Source organism: Panthera onca, chromosome C2, assembly GCF_046562875.1.
Source record: "Panthera onca isolate mPanOnc1 chromosome C2, mPanOnc1 haplotype 2, whole genome shotgun sequence".
NCBI lineage: Eukaryota > Metazoa > Chordata > Mammalia > Carnivora > Felidae > Panthera > Panthera onca.
Window position 1 is genome coordinate 13151706 of NC_138347.1, and position 18102 is coordinate 13169807.

The window sequence follows — 18102 nt, forward strand, 5'->3', positions numbered from 1 at the left end:
TATTTTTTGGACAGAAAATAAGGAGAAGGCAAAATGACTCTGAGAATTCTAGGTTTCTAGATGTCCTGAAACATTTCCTTCATCACCAAGAATTAGAGTTGACCAAACAAGAGAATCCACTCCTGAGTTTGACCAACAAATACGGTCTCATGTAAAATGCTTTAAAGTTAAAGTAATACTGGGGCACCTGGGTGGCCCGGTCACTATGTGTCCCATTCTGGCTGAGGTCGTGATCTTGTGATTAGTGAGATCAAGCCCCACATAGAGCTCTCTGCTGTCAGTGTGGAGCCTGCTTCAGATCTCTGTCCCACCCCCCTCTCTCTCTGCTCCTCCCCTGCTCTCCCTCTCTCTCTCTCAAAAATAAATAAACATTTAAATAAATAAATAAATAAAGTTGAAGTAATACTTCTTTTTAAACTATTAAGGTCTAAAATGAGAATAAAGAAATTGTATGAGGGCCAGAGAAGCTTTCCTGTGAATACAGCTGGTAAACTTCAGGTCATGGATTTTTATGACATTGAGGCTTATTGACTTGTAAACTTTCTGGCTTTCTTCTATGCTCCTGGGTGAATTCCAAATGACTGAGCTCACTGGGTAATAAGTTGTTTGCTCTTAAAAAATAAATAAATAAATAAAAACCAACATAAATAATTTGCACTTAGAGCGTGTTGCTTTGTTCTGACACATTCTTTTGCCCCGATAAAAGAGAAACACTAGGTTTCACATACAGAATAGATTTCCCTTCTCTGTCTTGCCACTAAGGAAGCCACAGGGAGCCTTTGCTTGCTCTGGTTGAGAAGGTTAATGTCCTGTCACCACTGTCTCACCTGGATGGCTACAGATGGTGACCCAGGCTCACTTCCTGAATATGGAAATGTTGGGGCCTCATTCTAACCCAGAGTTCTTCAATAATTTTAGGCTATAAATCTAGTGTAAGAATATGTGTGTACATGTGTGTCTGCGTGTGTGTGTAATTGAAACCAAAAGTCCACAGCATAATACTTAACCCTTGTATTAATTTGCTAGAGGTGCCATAACAAAGTTCCACAGACTGGGCAGTTTAAACAACAGAAATCTATTTTCTCATAGTTCTAGAGGCTACAAGTTCAGATCAAGGTATAAGCAAGTTTGGTTTCTTCCGAAGCCTCACTTCGTGGTGGGTAGAACAGCTCTCTTTTCCTGTGTCCTCACACGGTCTTCCTTCTGTGTATGCCTGTGTCCTAATCCCTCCTTATAGGGACATCAGTCATCCTGGACTAGAGCCCACTCCAATGACGACACATGACCTTAATTACACCTTTCAAGACCCGATCTCCAAATATGAGGGGGGCATATAAGTCAGCTCATAACACTCCCTTCATGCATCCAGTGCAGTCTGGTATTTTCTATTCTGTTCTATGTTGTTGTTGTTGTTGTTTATTTAAATTCAAGTTAGAGGGGCGCCTGGGTGGCTCAGTCGGTTAAGCATCCGACTTCAGCTCAGGTCATGATCTCGCGGTCTGTGAGTTCAAGCCCTGCATCGGGCTCGTGCTGACAGCTCAGAGCCCGGAACCTGTTTCAGATTCTGTGTCTCCCTCTCTCTCTGACCCTCCCCTGTTCATGCTCTCTCTCTGTCTCAAAAATAAATAAATGTTAAAAAAAATTTTTTTTAATTCAAGTTAGATAACATACGGTGTAGTCTTGGCTTCAGGAAGAGAACCCAGTGATTCATCTCTTACATATGACACCCAGGGCTCATCCCAGCAAGTGGCCTCCTTAATGCCCATCACCCATTTAACCCATCCCCCCACCCATCTCCCCTCTAGCAACCCTGTTTGTTCTGTGTATTTAAGAGTCTCTTATGGTTTGCCTCCCTCTCTGTTTTTATCTTATTTTTCCTTCCCTGCCCCTATGTTCATCTGTTGAGTTTCTCAACTTCCACATATGAGTGAAATCATATGATATCTGTCTTTCTCAGACTGACTTGTTTCACTTAGCATAATACCCTCCAGTTCCATCCACATTGCTCTGTGTTTTAAAAATTCATATTGAGATACTCTAAAATTTGATTTCACAGTCTGAGAACGGGACACCACCCTGGTTTGACAAACCGTGTTTAGGACCTTGTCTTTACCCTTCTATCTGGTGATTGGCCAAGATAACCTTGATAAGGTATCAGAAAGCACCTTTGTGCTTTCCTATTGAGATCCTGTTGAGATCCCTGCCTGTCCTCAGGGCTGCCTGGTGAAGCGAAGAGAGCAAAACACTATATAGGACACACCCAGATAGAAATCCCAGCTTTATCACTCACTCACTGTGTGTTTCTGATCTGAGGAGGCCCAGATCAGAGGGGCCAGTCAAGCATTCTGGCTCCTTTCCTTCCTGACTTTATAAGTCCAAGATGTTAAACCCTTAGGTCCTGATCCCAAAATTAAATGTTGGTCATGTTATGTCCTTTGGTCTCCCCAGAAACGATCACACAGTTTATCAGAAGAACTGGGCAGTCCTTTCTCAAGGGAAATTTTATGCCTCACTCACACAAATTCCCCCATAAATCAGACGCTGTTCTCTGAAAGTCGGCTTTACAAGCCAGCCCTCTCCCCCATGTCTCAGAGAACTGTGTTTCATGTTATATAAAGGAGTTCCTATAATTAGTGTTTCTAATTTGAATTATTTTTTTAAAAAGATTGTTAACATCCTTACCTTTTTTTCAAGTTAATTCCTAGTGAATTAATTCTAAGTGAATTTCTCTTATGCATAATTAGATTTTTTCTTTTGAAAAAAAAAGGCTTTAAGTATAAAAAAGGCAAGCTGGTTATTAAATACGAATTTCAATGCTCTCCTCCTACATCTCAATGTTCAGTGAAGTTTCTTGGGCCAAAGGCATCAAATGTTACTCTTCTCCAACGCAGGAAGAAAGTCCAAAGCTGATGCTAGTACATTCCCTCTGAGAAATTAAGTACCCAGAAGGAGAAAGAATAGACCTGCTGGTTGGAGACCTGACGGTTAAGAAAAAAAGGAAAATTCAGAGGCAAGTGCCCAGGAAAAGTTAAGTACACAAGAAAACCTAAAAGGATGCCCTCCTTTGGGTAGAAAAGGAACATGGATCGGGTGGTGCCCTGAGCGCCTAGGGCGGCAGGCACTCTTATCAGAACGGACATTGGGGCAGTTTCCACTTTCTGGCTAAGGAAACGAGGTGAAAGGTGTATTTGAAGAAGAAATCGGGCCTGCACCATTTTTAAGAACAGAAAGGCGACTCTCTGTTTTCCTGTGGCGCCTGAGATGAAATGCATTTCTCTACCACTTTTTTTTTTTTTTTTTTGGTGGGGGAGAGGGGAGTAGAATTGACCCAGGGTTGCATTAGTTTCAGGTGTACGTGGTGATTCATTAGGTGTTCACCACAAGCCTGGCTACCGTCTGCCCACAACAGCCCCCCCAACAGCGCTGTTACCACATCATCTCCACCACTCCCTGATCACACGTATGCCTTCCTCTCCGTCTTTCTCACTCACTTCTTTCCGCCTCTGTAATGTCGCTCTGTTCTCCCATCCCACCACCCCATTTCCAAAGTGTTCTTTTTACTTCTCTCTTTTGTTTTTCCTTCTCCCCCTTTAGAGGCATCATCAGGAATGTCCCAACACCATGCCCAAGTCCCTGCCCCCTTCCATACACCTCCAGCCCACAACGTGGAATCTAGGGCATAAAAGGCTATTGCCCTCGATTCTAGACTTTGTGGTGCACATATTACTGTGCTATGCTGTTCTTTGGTCCTTGCCAGCTGAGCACTTATATCCACAATAGACAGTAGGTACTGGTCAGCTTTTGCTGGGTAACAAACGATCCCCAAAGCTCAGAAGCTTCCAGCATCAAAGCTTTATTTTTTTTTTTTTTTCTCCTGTTATATATGGGCTGCAGGTCAACTGCGGCTTTGCTCCAGGTGACAGGATGACTTCAGTTCTGCTCCCCCTGGAACCCTCCACTCTGGAATCCAGGATGAAGGAACAGCCCCTACGCATCATGCTGTTCTCTGCCGGAAAAAAAGAGCATAAGTAGCCAAGGCAAACCACAGAGTAGCACTTAAAGCTTCTGCTCTGGGGATGCCTGGGTAGCTCAGCCAGTTAGGCATCCAACTTTGGCTCGGGTCACGATCTCACTGTTCGTGAGTTCAAGCCCCACGTCAGGCTCTCTGCTGATGGTGCGGAGCCTGCTTTGGATTCTCTGTCTCCCTCTTTCTCTCTCTGTCCCTTTCCTGCTTGTGCTCTCTCTCTCTCTCAAAAATAAATAAACATTAAAAAAAATTTAAACTCCTGCTCTGACATGCCCTCAATTATGCTCACTCACATTCCATTGCCCAAAGCAAATGGCATGACTGAGTCTGTCAATATACTCCACCTATAGGAAGGGAATAAACAGTTGTAACCAAAAATAAACCTACAACAAATAAATATGTGGGCATAAGCAGGAGATGGGCAACACACAGGAGCAGACGTCCAGTAGCTGATGATTAATGCATCTATCTTTTCAGCAATCTGGGTAATACTTTGTCTTTAAAAAGATGTATTTTTAGGGGTGCCTGGGTGGCTCAGTTGGTTAAGCGTCTGACTTCAGCTCAGGTCATGATCTCACAGTTTGTGGGTTCAAGCCCCTCGTGGGGCTCTGTGCTGACAGCTCAGAGCTTGGTGCTGCTTTGGATTCTGTCTCCCTGTCTCTCTGCTCCACCCCTGCTCATGCTCTCTCTCTCTCCTCTCTTTCTCTTTCTCTCAAAAAATAAATAAACATTAAAAAAAACTTAAAATTGAGATTGCTGGCGAAAAAGGAGGGAGGGACCAACATGGCAGACAAGTAGGGGGATCCAAACTCCCTGTATCTCTCAAACAAAGAGCAGAAGTCAAAGGACTCTGAATACCAGAGCCTGGGAGGAAAAGAGACTGAATCTACTAGGAAGAAAATGGGAAAGCTGGAAAAAAGATAGGTGGGTAACTGCAAACTGGGGGAGATAAAAAAGGCTGCATGGGCACGGAGTGGAGGGACCCCCTTTGCAGAGAGACAGAGGGAAGAAGAGAAACAGTGGCTGGGAAAGTGCAGGACCCTATCTGGCCAGGAGAGAGGCCTCGGACTGAGGCTGAGGGGGATCCCATCTCTAACTGGGGGGCTTTCTTCGGACTGGGGCAGGCTCCCTGTTCGCGCCCCTGGGGAGGAGGGGAGCTGGGCCTGGGTGCGGTGGTAGGTCAGGGGCTCAGTCCGCAGCTGGAGAAAGCGGCTCCCTCCCGGCTCCCTCCCTGGAGGGCTGCGCGATAGCACAGAACTGCCTGCGTCTGCCACCCTGGGGGCTCGCGGGGGTAGCGGCTCTCAGTCCGCAGTAGGAGAAGTCGGTCCTCCCAGAAGTGTGGCGGCACAGTCAAAGCCAGCCGGGGCCACACATCGCGCACTGAGAGGCGCTTTCCCAGCGCCAGAGCGCACGGAGCGGGACTTTGAATCCCAGCCAAGTGCACGGTCAGGGGAGTTGGCCAAGCGAGAAGGACCTCCCCTTCTGCGCCCGCCGCACAGTGCGGTGACTCAAACGGAGTCCACCGGGTGGGCTCCACGGAGAAGAGACTGGGGATCACCATTCCATTCCCCACCCCCACCCCCACCCCCCACCACGACCAAGGCGGGGCCTCAGGGATCACTCCCGGACCCACAGTAGAGGTGGGTTCAGAATACGCCAAACCCCGCCCCCTTGCACTGGGTAACTGCTTACCCACCCGAGGGGCACCGACCCTGCGGACAGCTCCTCCCGACCAGCCACGCAGCATTGCCTGGATTAACTCTGGGTCAATTCTGGATATACAGATATATTCTCCCCCACCCACCCGCCCATTTCTCCTCCTTATCTCTTCCCTCCCCTAGGCTGGTTACTCAGGTTATTGGTCTGTCTAAACAGACAAATTTAATCCGTTGTCTTGACACATGTGCTACACCTCCTTCTTTACCACCTTTCTCTCTGGAATAATCAAGCCGTAGAGTTTCTCTGTCTGGGTAACCGTATCTTCGTTTCGTTTTCCCCGCCTCCTTCTTTATTTCCCTTTCTCTCTCTCTGGATTAAGCCTTTTAGTCTCTCTGCCTAGTCCATGTTTATTTTTTCTTTTCTCCCCCGCTCCTGTCATTTCTCTCTTTGTATGTTCTCTTCCATCGGCACCGCCTCCACCCTCTTCTGTACTTGTAGTCGGTGTTTGGGGTTTTTTTTTTTTTTTTTTTAGTCTTTAGGTTTTTGTTTTTGTTTATTTGTTTGTGTTATTTGTTTGTGTGTTTGCATGTTTTTGTCTCCTGTTTGTCTATCTGTTTTCCTTTACAGGGATACTCCAAGGAACAAATCAAAGCACACCTGGTGGAGGGTCCAAAATATCACTACGAGTAGGGTAGTAAGATAACCAAAGTCACAACAACAGAGAGCAAGTAACAATCCCTGAGAAAACACCTCCTGAAGGGCCAGGCCCAGGACCTGTATGACTTTCCTTTAATATAGCAGTGCTTACAGGTGTAGAGCACACAACAAGCTTTTAAAACGTGTAAGGGACAGAAAACTAGCCAAAATGACAAAATGGAAGAATTCTCCTCAAAAGAAATTCCAGGAAGTAGCGACAGCTAATAAATTGATCAAAACCGATTTAAGCAATATAACAGAACAAGAATTTAGAGTAATAGTCATAAAATTAATTGCTGGGCTTGAAAAAAGCATAGAGGACTGCTGAGAATTTATCGCTACAGAGATCAAGGGACTAAAAAATAGTCATGATGAATTAAAAATGCTATCAATGAAGTACAAAATAAAATGGAGGCAGCCACAGGATGGATTGAAGAGGCAGAGAGGAGAATAGGTGAGTTAGAAGATAAAATTATGGAAAAAGAGGAAGCTGAGAAAAAGAGAGATAAAAAAATCCAGGAGTATGAGGGGAGAATTAGAGAACTAAGTGATGCAATCAAATGGAACAATATCCATATCATAGGAATTCCAGAAGAAAAAGAAGAGAGAGAGACAGGGGTTGAACGTGTACTTGAACAAATCATTGCTGAGAATTTCCCTGATCTGGGGAAGGAAACAGGCATTGAAATCCAAGAGGCACAGAGAACTCCCTTCAGATTTAACTTGAATCGATCTGCACAACATATCATAGTGAAACTGGCAATATACAAGGATAAAGATAGAATTCTGAAAGCAGCTAGGAATAAACGGGTCTTAACATACAAAGGTAGACATATAAGGGTAGTAGCAGACCTATCTACTGAAACTTGGCAGGCCAGAAAAGAAAGGCAGGAAATCTTCAATGTGATGAACAGAGAAAAAAAACATGCAGCCAAGAATCCTTTACCCAGCAAGTCTGTCATTCAGGATAGAAGGAGAGATAAAGGTTTTCCCAAACAAACAAAAACTGAAGGAATTCATCACCACTAAACCAGCCCTACAAGAGATCCTAAGGGGGACTCTGTGAGTGAAATGTTGCAAGGACCACAAAGGACCAGAGACATCTCTACAAGCATGAAACCTACAGACAACACAATGACTCTAAACCCATATCTTTCAATAACACTGAATGTAAATGGACTAAATGCTCCAACCAAAAGACATAGGGTATCCAAATGGATTAAAAAAAAAACACCAAGACCCCTCTATTTGCTGTCTACAAAAGACTCATTTTAGACCTGAGGACACCTTCAGATTGAAAGTGGGGGGATGGAGAACTATCTATCATGCTAGTGAAAGTCAAAAGAAAGCTGGAGTAGCCATACTTATATCAGACAAACTAGACTTTAAATGAAAGGCTGTAAGAAGAGATGAAGAAGGGCATTATATAATAATTACAGGGTCTATCCATCAGGAAGTGCTAACAATTATAAAATGTCTATACACCAAATTCAGAAACACCCAAATATATAAAACAATTAATCATAAACATAAGCAACCTTATTGATAAGAATGTAGTAATTGCAGGGGACTTTAATATTCCACTTACAACAATGGATACAACATCTAGACAGAGAATAAATAAAGAAACAAGGGCCATGAATGATACATTGGATCAGATAGACTTGACAGATATATTTAGAACGCTGCATCCCAAAGCAACGGAATATACTTTCTTCTCGAGTGCACATGGAACATTCTCCAAGATAGATCACTTACTGGGTCACAAAACAGCCCTTCATAAGTATAAAAGAATTGAGATCATACCATGCACACTTTCAGATCACAATACTATGAAACTTGAAATCAACCACAGGAAAAAGTCTGGAAAACCTCCAAAAGCACGGAGATTAAAGAACATCCTACTAACGAATGAATGGGTCAACCAGGCAATTAGAGAAGAAATTTTCAAATATATGGAAACAAATGAAAATGAAAATACAACAGTCCAAACACTTTGGGATGCAGCGAAGGCTGTCCTGAGAGGAAAATACATTGCAATCCAGGCCTAGCTCAAGAAACAAGAAAAATCCCAAATACAAAATCTAACAGCACACCTAAAGGAACTAAAAGCAGAACAGCAAAGACCCCAAACCCAGCAGAAGAAGAGAAATAATAAAGATCAGAGCAGAAATAAACAATATAGAATCTAAAAAAACTGTAGAGCAGATCAATGAAACCAAGAGTTGGTTTTTTGAAAAAATAAACAAAATTGATAAAACTCTAGCCAGGCTTCTCAAAAAGAAAAGGGAGAGGACCCAAATAGATAAAATCATGAATGAAAATGGAATTATTACAACCAATCCCTCAGAAATACAACCAATTATCAGGGAATATTATGAAAAATTATATGCCAACAAACTGGACAACCTGGAAGAAATGGACAAATTCCTAAGCACCCACACACTTCCAAAACTCAAACAGGAAGAAATAGAAAACTTGAACAGACCCATAACCAGCGAAGAAATTGAATCAGTTATCAAAAATCTCCCAACAAATAAGAGTCCAGGACCAGATGGCTTCCCTGGGGAATTCTACCAGACATTTAAAGCAGAGATAATACCTATCCTTCTCAAGCTGTTCCAAAAAATAGAAAGGGAAGGAAAACTTCCAGACTCATTCTATGAAGCCAGCATTACTTTGCTTCCCAAACCAGACAGAGACCCAGAAAAAAAAAAAGAGAACTACAGGCCAATATCCCTGATGAATATGGATGCAAAAATTCTCAACAAGATACTAGCAAATCAAATTCAACAGCATATAAAAAAGAATTATTCACCATGATCGAGTGGGATTCATTCCTGGACTGCAGGGCTGGTTCAATATTCGCAAATCAATCCATGTGATACATCACATTAATAAAGGAAAAGAAACGAACCATATGATCCTGTCAATCGATGCAGAAAAAGCATTTGACAAAATAAAACATCCTTTCTTAATAAAAACCTTCAAGAAAGTCGGGATAGAAGGAACATACTTAAACATCATAAAAGCCATTTATGAAAAGCCCACAGCTAATATCATCCTCAATGGGGAAAAACTGAGGGCTCTCCCCCTGAGGTCAGGAACATGACAGGGATGTCCACTCTCACTGCTGTTGTTTAACATAGTGTTGGAAGTTCTAGCATCAGCAATCAGACAACAAAAGGAAATCAAAGGCATCAAAATTGGCAAAGATGAAGTCAAGCTTTCACTTTTTGCAGATGACATGATACTCTACATGGAAAACCCGACAGACTCCACCAAAAGTCTACTAGAACTGATACATGAATTCAGCAAAGTCGAAGGATACAAAATTAATGTACAGAAGTCAGTTGCATTTTTATACACCAATAATGAAGGAACAGAAAGACAAAGAAACTGATCCCATTCACAATTGCATCAAGAATCATAAAATACCTCGGAATAAACCTAACCGAAGATGTAATAGATCTGTATGCTGAAAACTATAGAAAGCTTACGAAGGAAATTGAAGAAGATACAAAGAAATGGGAAAACGTTCCATGCTCATGGATTGCAAGAATAAATATTATTAAAATGTCAATACTAGCAAAAGCTATCTACACATTCAATGCAATCAAAATTGCACCAGCATTCTTCTAGAAGCTAGAACAAGCAATCCTAAAATTTGTATGGAACCACAAAAGACCCCGAATAGCCAAAGTAATATTGAAGAAGAAAACCAGAGTGGGAGGCATCACAATCCCAGACTTTAGCCTCTACCACAAAGCTGTAATCATCAAGACAGTATGGTATTGGCACGAAAACAGACACATAGACCAATGGAATAGAATAGAGACTCCAGAACTGGACCCACAAATGTATGGCCAACTAACCTTTGACCAAGCAGGAAAGAATATCCAATGGAAAAAAGACAGTCTCTTTAGCAAATTGTGCTGGGAGATCTGGGCAGCAACATGCAGAAGAATGAAACTAGACCACTTTCTTACATCATTCACAAAAATAAACTCAAAATGGATGAAGGACCTGAATGTGAGACAGGAAACCATCAAAACCCTAGAGGAGAAAGCAGGAAAAAACCTCTCTGACCTCAGCCGCAGCAATTTCTTACTTGACACATCCCCAAAGGCCAGGGAATTAAAAGCAAAAATGAACTATTGGGACCTCATGAAGATTAAAAAGCCTCTGCACTACAAAGGAAACACTCAACAAAACTAAAAGGCAACCAATGGAATGGGAAAAGATATTTGCAAATGACATATCGGACAAAGGGCTAGTATCCAAAATCTATAAAGAGCTCACCAAACTCCACACCCGAAAAACAAATAATCCAGTGAAGAAATGGGCAGAAAACATGAATAGACACTTCTCTAAAGAAGACACCCAGATGGCCAACAGGCACATGAAAAGATGCTCAACGTTGCTCCTCATCAGGGAAATACAAATCAAAACCACACTGAGATACCACCTCACGCCGGTCAGAGTGGCTAAACTGAACAACTCAGGAGACTATAGATGCTGGAGAGGATGTGGAGAAACGGGAACCCTCTTGCACTGTTGGTGGGAATGCAAACTGGTGCAGCCACTCTGGAAAACGGTGTGGAGGTTCCTCAAACAAATTAAAACTAGATCTACCCTATGACCCAGCAATAGCATTGCTAGGAATTTACCCAAGGGATACAGGAGTGCTGATGCATAGGGGCACTTGTACCCCAATGTTCATAGCAGCACTTTCAACAAAGCCAAATGATGGAAAGAGCCTAAATGTCCATCAACTGATGAATGGATAAGGAAATTGTGGGTTTGGGGCACCTGGGTGGCTTAGTCGGTTGAGCGTCCGACTTCGGCTCAGGTCATGATCTCACGGTTTGTGGGTTCAAGCCCCGCATCGGGCTCTGTGCTGACGGCTCAGAGCCTGGACCCTGCTTCAGATTCTGTGTCTCCTTCTCTCTCTGTCCCTCCCCTGCTTGTGCTCTGTCTCTCTCTGTCTCTCTCACAAAAATAAATACATATTAAAAATATTAAAGATTGAATTACCCTACAACCCAGCAATAGCACTACTAGGAATTTATCCAAAGAATAAGGGAGTGCGGATTCATAGGGGCACACGTACCCCAATGTTTACAGAAGTGCTATCAACAATAGCCAAATTATGGAAAGATCCCAAATGTCCATCAACTGATGGATAAAGAAGATGTGATACACACACACACAATGGAATAGTACTCGGCAACGAAAAAGAATGAAATCTCACCATTTGCAACAACATGGATGGAACTAGAGGGTATTATGCTAAGTGAAATAAGGCAGGCAGAGAAAGACAGATACCATATGTTTTCACTCATATGTGGATCCTGAGAAACTTAACAGAAGACCATGGGAGAGGGAATGAAAAAAATATATATTGTTACAAACAGAGAGGAAGGCAAACCATAGGAGACTTTTGAATACAGAGAACAAACTGAGGGTGGAAAGGAGTGGGGGGCGTGGGGGGCAAGGAAAATGGGTGATGGGCATTGAGGAGCGCCCTTGTTAGGATGAGCACTGGATGTTTTGTGTAAGTGAAGAATCAAGGAAATCTGAAGCCAAGAGCACACGGTATACTCTGTATATTAGCTAACTTGACCATAAATTTTATTTTTTAAAAGATGTTATTTTCTGGGTAAAAAAGTTGATTGTGGTTATTATAAAAAGTTTGGAAAATATGGAGGTAAAATAATAAATAAAAGGGAAAAAAACGTCCGTAATACCACCACTCAGATAATTTTAGCGCATCTCCTTCAGGAATTTTATCTCCTAGTGGGTGTGAGGGGGAGACGGTAGTTAAATTGTGATTATATTTCAAGATTTTGTATCCTGCTTTTCCTCAGTAACATACTGCATGCCTTTCCTCATGTGAGTAAAATTCCATCACAAATCTCACATTACATAAATGTATAATACTTATTTTTATAATGTAGAAGAACAATTTACATCTTTCTATCACTGGGCTTCGAATCTACCTCTGAGTTTCTATGCTACTGTAAATATTTCTGCAATGAATATCCTTATAAATACATTTTTATGGTGATTATTTTTTAAAGATGATTTCCTAAATACCTGTGATTATTTCCTAAAGATAGAATTTACTGAGTTATAATTGTGGTATAGTAAGCTTTGTATAAAGTGTGCAACTTGGTTAGTGTCGACACATGTATACATGAATGATGCATATACGAACATATACGCCACCATGAGCAGCAATGGATAATGAACATACCCCTCGCCTCCAAATCTTTATATTCCTCCCTGTCACTTCTCCCCACCCTACTCAACCGAGTAGACAGTTTCTTGTCACTACAGATAAATTTGCTTTTCTAGGATTTTATAAAACTTAGAATCCTATAGTGTGAACTTTTGGGGCTGGCTCCTATCACTCACATAAGTATTCAGTGATTCACCTGTGTTGCCATTGGGATTAATATGTAATGGTATCTCAGGGTGGTTTTAGTTTGGATTTCCCTAACGACAAATGATACTGAGCATCTTTTAATGTGTTTATTTGCCATCCCTATATCTTTGGGGGTAAAGTATCTGTTCACATTTTTCGCCCATTCAAACAATTAGGTTATAATTATTGAATTTTGATATTTGGTATATAGTCTGTATATAAGACCTTTATTTGATATAAGACTTGAAAATATTGTATCCCTGTCTGTGGCTTGTCTTTTCATTCTCTTCTAGGGGCTTATAAGAGCAAAGATTTATATATTTTTTAATTAATGTGGTAAGAACACCTAACATGAGACCTACCCTCTCAAAATTTTAAGTGCATAATTCGTTATTGTGGACCGTAAGTACAAGGTGATACAGCAGATCTCTCGAAATTACTCATCTTGCTCGGCTGAAACTTTCTGCCCATCGATTAATAACTCCCAATTTCCCCTTTCCCCCAGCCCCTGGTAACCACCATTCTACTCTTTGATTTTATGAGTTTGAATATTTTAGATACCTCACACATTTTTTACCTTTCTGTTTTTTCTGGCTTCTTTCACTTAGTATGATGTCCTCAAGTTTCACCCGGGGTTGTCACATCTTGCAGAATGTCCTTTAAGGCTGAGTAATATCCCATTGTATGTATACGTCACATTTTCTCCATTCATTCGTCTGTTGGTGAACTTTTCGGTAGTTCCCACATCTTGACTATTGTGAATAGTGCTGCAGAGGACAAAAGAGTGCTAATATCTCTTTAAGATCCTATTTCAATTCTTTTAGGAAAAAACCCAGAAGTGGGATTGTTGGATTATAAAGTACTTCTATTTTTAACTTTTTGAGGAACCTCCATACTGTTTTCCATAATCGTCGCCCTATTTTGCATTGCCTTGACAGTGTGCAAGGATTCTTATTTCTCCACTTTCCTGACAGCTCTTGTTATCTTTCAGGTTTTGTTTGTTTATTTTTTTTAACGTTTTATTTATTTTTGAGAGAGGGAGACAGAGTGTAAGCAGGGGGTGGGGCAGAGAGAGAGGGAGACACAGAATCCAAAGCAGGCTCCAGGCTCTGAGCTGTCAGCACAGAGCCTGATGCGGGGCTCGAACCCACGAGCTGCGAGATCATGACCTGAGCCGAAGTCAGAAGCTTAAATGACTGAGCCACCCAGGCGCCCCTGTTTATTTTTAATATAATGGCCACCCTGTTATACACCAACAGGTATGAGGTGATAGCCCCTGCAGTTTTGATTTATTTTTCCCTAATGACTAATGACATTGAGTTGTTTGGGGTTTTGTTTTTGTTGCTTTTTTTTTTTTTTTTTTTTTTGACATTGAGTATTTTTTTCATACGCCTGTTGGACATTGGTATGTTGTTTTGGAGAATCATCTATTCAAGTCCCCAGCCCATTTTTTTCAATCAAGTTATTAGTTGTTTTACTGTTGAGTTCTAGGAGCTCCTTAAACATTTGGGAGACCACTTATCAGATACATGGTTTACAAATATTTGCTCCTACTCCATAGTTTGCCTTTTCATTCTGTCGATTGTTCATTTTAATGTACAGAAAACTCTTTAGTTTGATGTAGTCTCCCTTATTTTTGTTTTTATTGCCTGTGCTTTTGGTGTCATATCCATACAATCAATGTCAAGACCTATGTCCTGAAGATTCTCCCCTATGTTTTTATCTGAGAGTTTTACAGTTTTGGATCTCACTGTTAATTCTTCAACCCATTTTGAGTTGATTTTTGTGTGTGATGTAAGAGTTCAGTTTCTTACATTTGCTCCTGGATATCCAGTTTTCCCAATACCATTCATTGAAGAGACTAAAAAGTGCTTAATTCTGATGAAGTGCAACTTAACAATTTTTTCTTTTATGGGTCATGCTTTTTGTGGTGTATCTAACAAATTGTCATCTAACTCAGGGTCACAAAGATTTTTTTTTTTATATTTTATTCCAAAATTTTTCTAATTTTACTTTCACATTTGGGTCTATGACCTACTTGGGGTTGTTTTTGTACATAGTATGAGGTACTGACGTTAATTTTTTTTTTTTTTTTTTTTTTTTGCATCTGGATGTATAATTATCCCAGCACCACCTGTTGCAGAGACTAGAAAGCTTCACTAAATTGCCTTTGTAGGTTTGTCCCAAATAAGTTGTCTATGTCTAGAGAGAGCATATATAAATGCTCTATTTATGAACTTTCCAGTCTATTCTCTGTCTATATTTGTCTATCTTTTAGCAAATAACACACTGCATCTTGGTTACTGGCACTTTATAACTAGTTTGAATGCAGGTAGTATTAAGTCCCCCCAACTTTGCGTATATTTCTTGAAGCTGTTATTTTGGGCTTTTTGTATTTCCATGTGGATTTTTAGAAATAGTTTAATAAATCTCTACTCCCCAAATAGGCTTCTGAGATTTTGATTGTATTGCATTGAATCTTTAGATTACATTGGAGATCATTAACATTGTAACAATACTGAGTCTCCCAATTCATCAACATGTATATTTCCCATCTATTTAGGTCTTCTTTCATTTATTGCAACAATGTTACAGAGTTTTCAGTGACAGGTCTTTCACATCTCTCTTTTTTTTAATTTTTAAAATTTTTTTTAACTTTATTTATTTATTTTTTTTGAGAGAGAGAGAGAATGTGAGCAAGTGGAGGAGGGGCAGAGAGAGAGGGATACACAGAATCCGAAGCAGGCTCCAGGCTCCGAGCTGTCAGCACAGAGCCCAATACGGGGCTTGGACTCACAAACCCTGAGATCATGACCTGAGCCAACATCGGACACTTAATTGACTGAGCCACCCAGGCGCCCCTCACATCTTTAGACTTCCAAGTATTTCATATCTGTTATGATTTTGTCAATGGCATATTTCAAAGTTTTCAATTTCTGATTTTCTTATCGCTAATGTACAGAAATACTATTGATTTTGTATATTCATCCTGTATATTGATTCTGCCATCTTGCTAAACTCACTTATTAGTTCCGATTTCATGCAACTTTACACATAGATGACCATGTCATCTGTAAATAAAGCCAGGTTGGCTTCTTTCTCAAAATATAAATGTTTATCTCTTTTTCTTGCTTTATTGCACTGTATAGAAACTGCAGTACAACCTTGGGTACCGTGGTAAGCATCTCTGTCTCACTCCTGATCTTAGGAGTGAAGCATTCTCTTTCCCAGCAAATATTATACTAGCTGTGGGTTTTCATAGATGTCTTTATCAGGTTGAAGAAAATTCCCTTCTATTTCTAGTTGCTGGAGTTTTATCAGGAATAGATGTTGAATTTTGTCAAAAGCTTTTTCTGCATTGAGATGATCATATGGTTTCTCCTTTTTTGTTCTGTTAATGTGTATTAGTGCTCACTTTCTTCTGTTTATTGTAATTTTGTTAATACAGATTACATTGATTGACATTCAAATGTTAAATCAAGCTTTCCTTCCTGGGATAAACCTCATTTAGTCATGATATATTATCCCTTTTACATATTGTTGAATTCAGTTTGCTAAAATTTTGCTCAGCATTTTTGCATGAAGTATAGTGGGGTATAGTTTTCTCATAATGTCTTATGCTGGTTTTGATATCAGGGTAACGCTAGCCTTCTGGAACGAAGGCTAGAAGTGTGAGACTGGCCATAGTTTTACCTTAAATGTTTGATAGAATTTCTCAGTGAAACTAACTGAGCTGGAAGTTTTCTCTGTGGAAAAGTCTTAAACTAGATATTAAATTTCCTTAATAGCCATGGGCTACTTAAGTTATCTGCACTATATTAAGTTTCTTCCTGGGTGACTTTAGTAGCTTGGGTCTTTAACAATTGTGTCCTTTTCGTCTAACTTATCAAATAAATTGGCATAAAGTTGTTCATAATATTATCCTTTTAATATCCTGTAGTGACTAGAATCTTTCTCATTCTTAATATTGGTAGCTCTCTTTTGTAAAATCAACTTTGAATTTTAAAATAGTTTTGGGTTTATAGAAACTTTGTGAAGATAGTGCTGAGAACTCCTATCTATCTCCACCTGCTTTCCCCTATTATTAACATCTCATGTTAGTATGGTAAATTTGTCACAATTTGTGAACCAGGGCACGTGGGTGGCTCAGTGGGTTAAGCATCTGACTTCGGCTCAGGCCATGATCTCACGGTTCGCGAGTTTGAGCCCCACATCGGGATCTGTACTGGACAGTGCAGAGCCTGCCTGAGATTCATTCCGTCTCCCTCTCTCTCCCCCTCCCCCACTCACACACATGTGCTCTCTCTCTCTCTCTCTCTCTCTCTCTCTCAAAATAAATAAATTTAAAAAAATTTATAAACCAACGTTGATACATTATTATTAACTAAACTCCATACTTTACTCAAATTTCCTTTGTTTTTACCTCATATCCAGGATCCCTTCCAGGATCTCACATTCTGGTTAATCACCAAGTCTCCTTGAGCTTCTCTTGCTATGACAGTCCCTCAGATTGTCCTTGTTTTTGATAATTTTGATAGCTTTGTGGAGTACCAAGTAAGAATTTTTTAGATCATACCTAAATTTGGGTTTGTCTGATATTAGTCTCATGATTAGAAAGGGATTATGGGTCTGGGGAAGGAAAACCAGAGAGATAAAGGGCCATTCTTACCACATGATATCAGAGGTACCTTCTATCAATATGACTTAACCCCTGTTGATGTTGACCTTGATCACCAGCTGAGGTCATGTGTGTCAGGATTCTCCGCTGTGGAGTAACTCTTTTCTCCCCAGTTTCCATAGTTTACTCTTTAGAAGGAAGTGGTTCCTTCTAAAGGAATTCCACACTTAGGGAGTGGGCAGTCAGGCTCCACTTCTTTGAGGACATCATATCTACATGAATTATTTGGAATTTTTCTGCACAGGAGATTCCTCCATTCTTCTTCATGTATTTATTCACTTTTTTATATTAGTATGGACTTGTGGATATTTATTTTATACTTCAGGTCATAATCCAGCACCTTTCAATTATTTTATTGCTCAAACGGTCCCAGTTTTGGCCATTGGAAGGTCTTTCAGCTGTGTCCCTTTGACATAGCCCCTTGGGGTCTGTCTACGGCCATACCACCCTGAACGCGCCCTATCTCGTCTGATCTCGGAAGCTAAGCAGGGTCGGGCCTGGTTAGTACTTGGATGGGAGACATAGCCCCTTGGGGGTGGCAGTTTAGCACTTCCTTATTCTCTGGCACTGCAAGAATCTGAAGATTCACCTTTCCCCAGTCTTCTTTCTGAT

The 18102-nt window shown here is 40.7% G+C and overlaps 1 protein-coding gene across 1 annotated transcript in view; it reads right to left on the bottom strand.

The window, feature by feature from the left end:
• Positions 1-12814: 12814 nt before the first annotated feature.
• The window catches only part of LOC132683928 (uncharacterized), a 75298-nt gene continuing 70010 nt past the window's right edge, over positions 12815-18102 (bottom strand). Inside the window, exon 8 of the mRNA XM_078432563.2 lies at positions 12815-13579. The gene's annotated coding sequence lies outside the window, so the exon portion shown is untranslated. The remainder of the gene's footprint in view (positions 13580-18102) is intronic.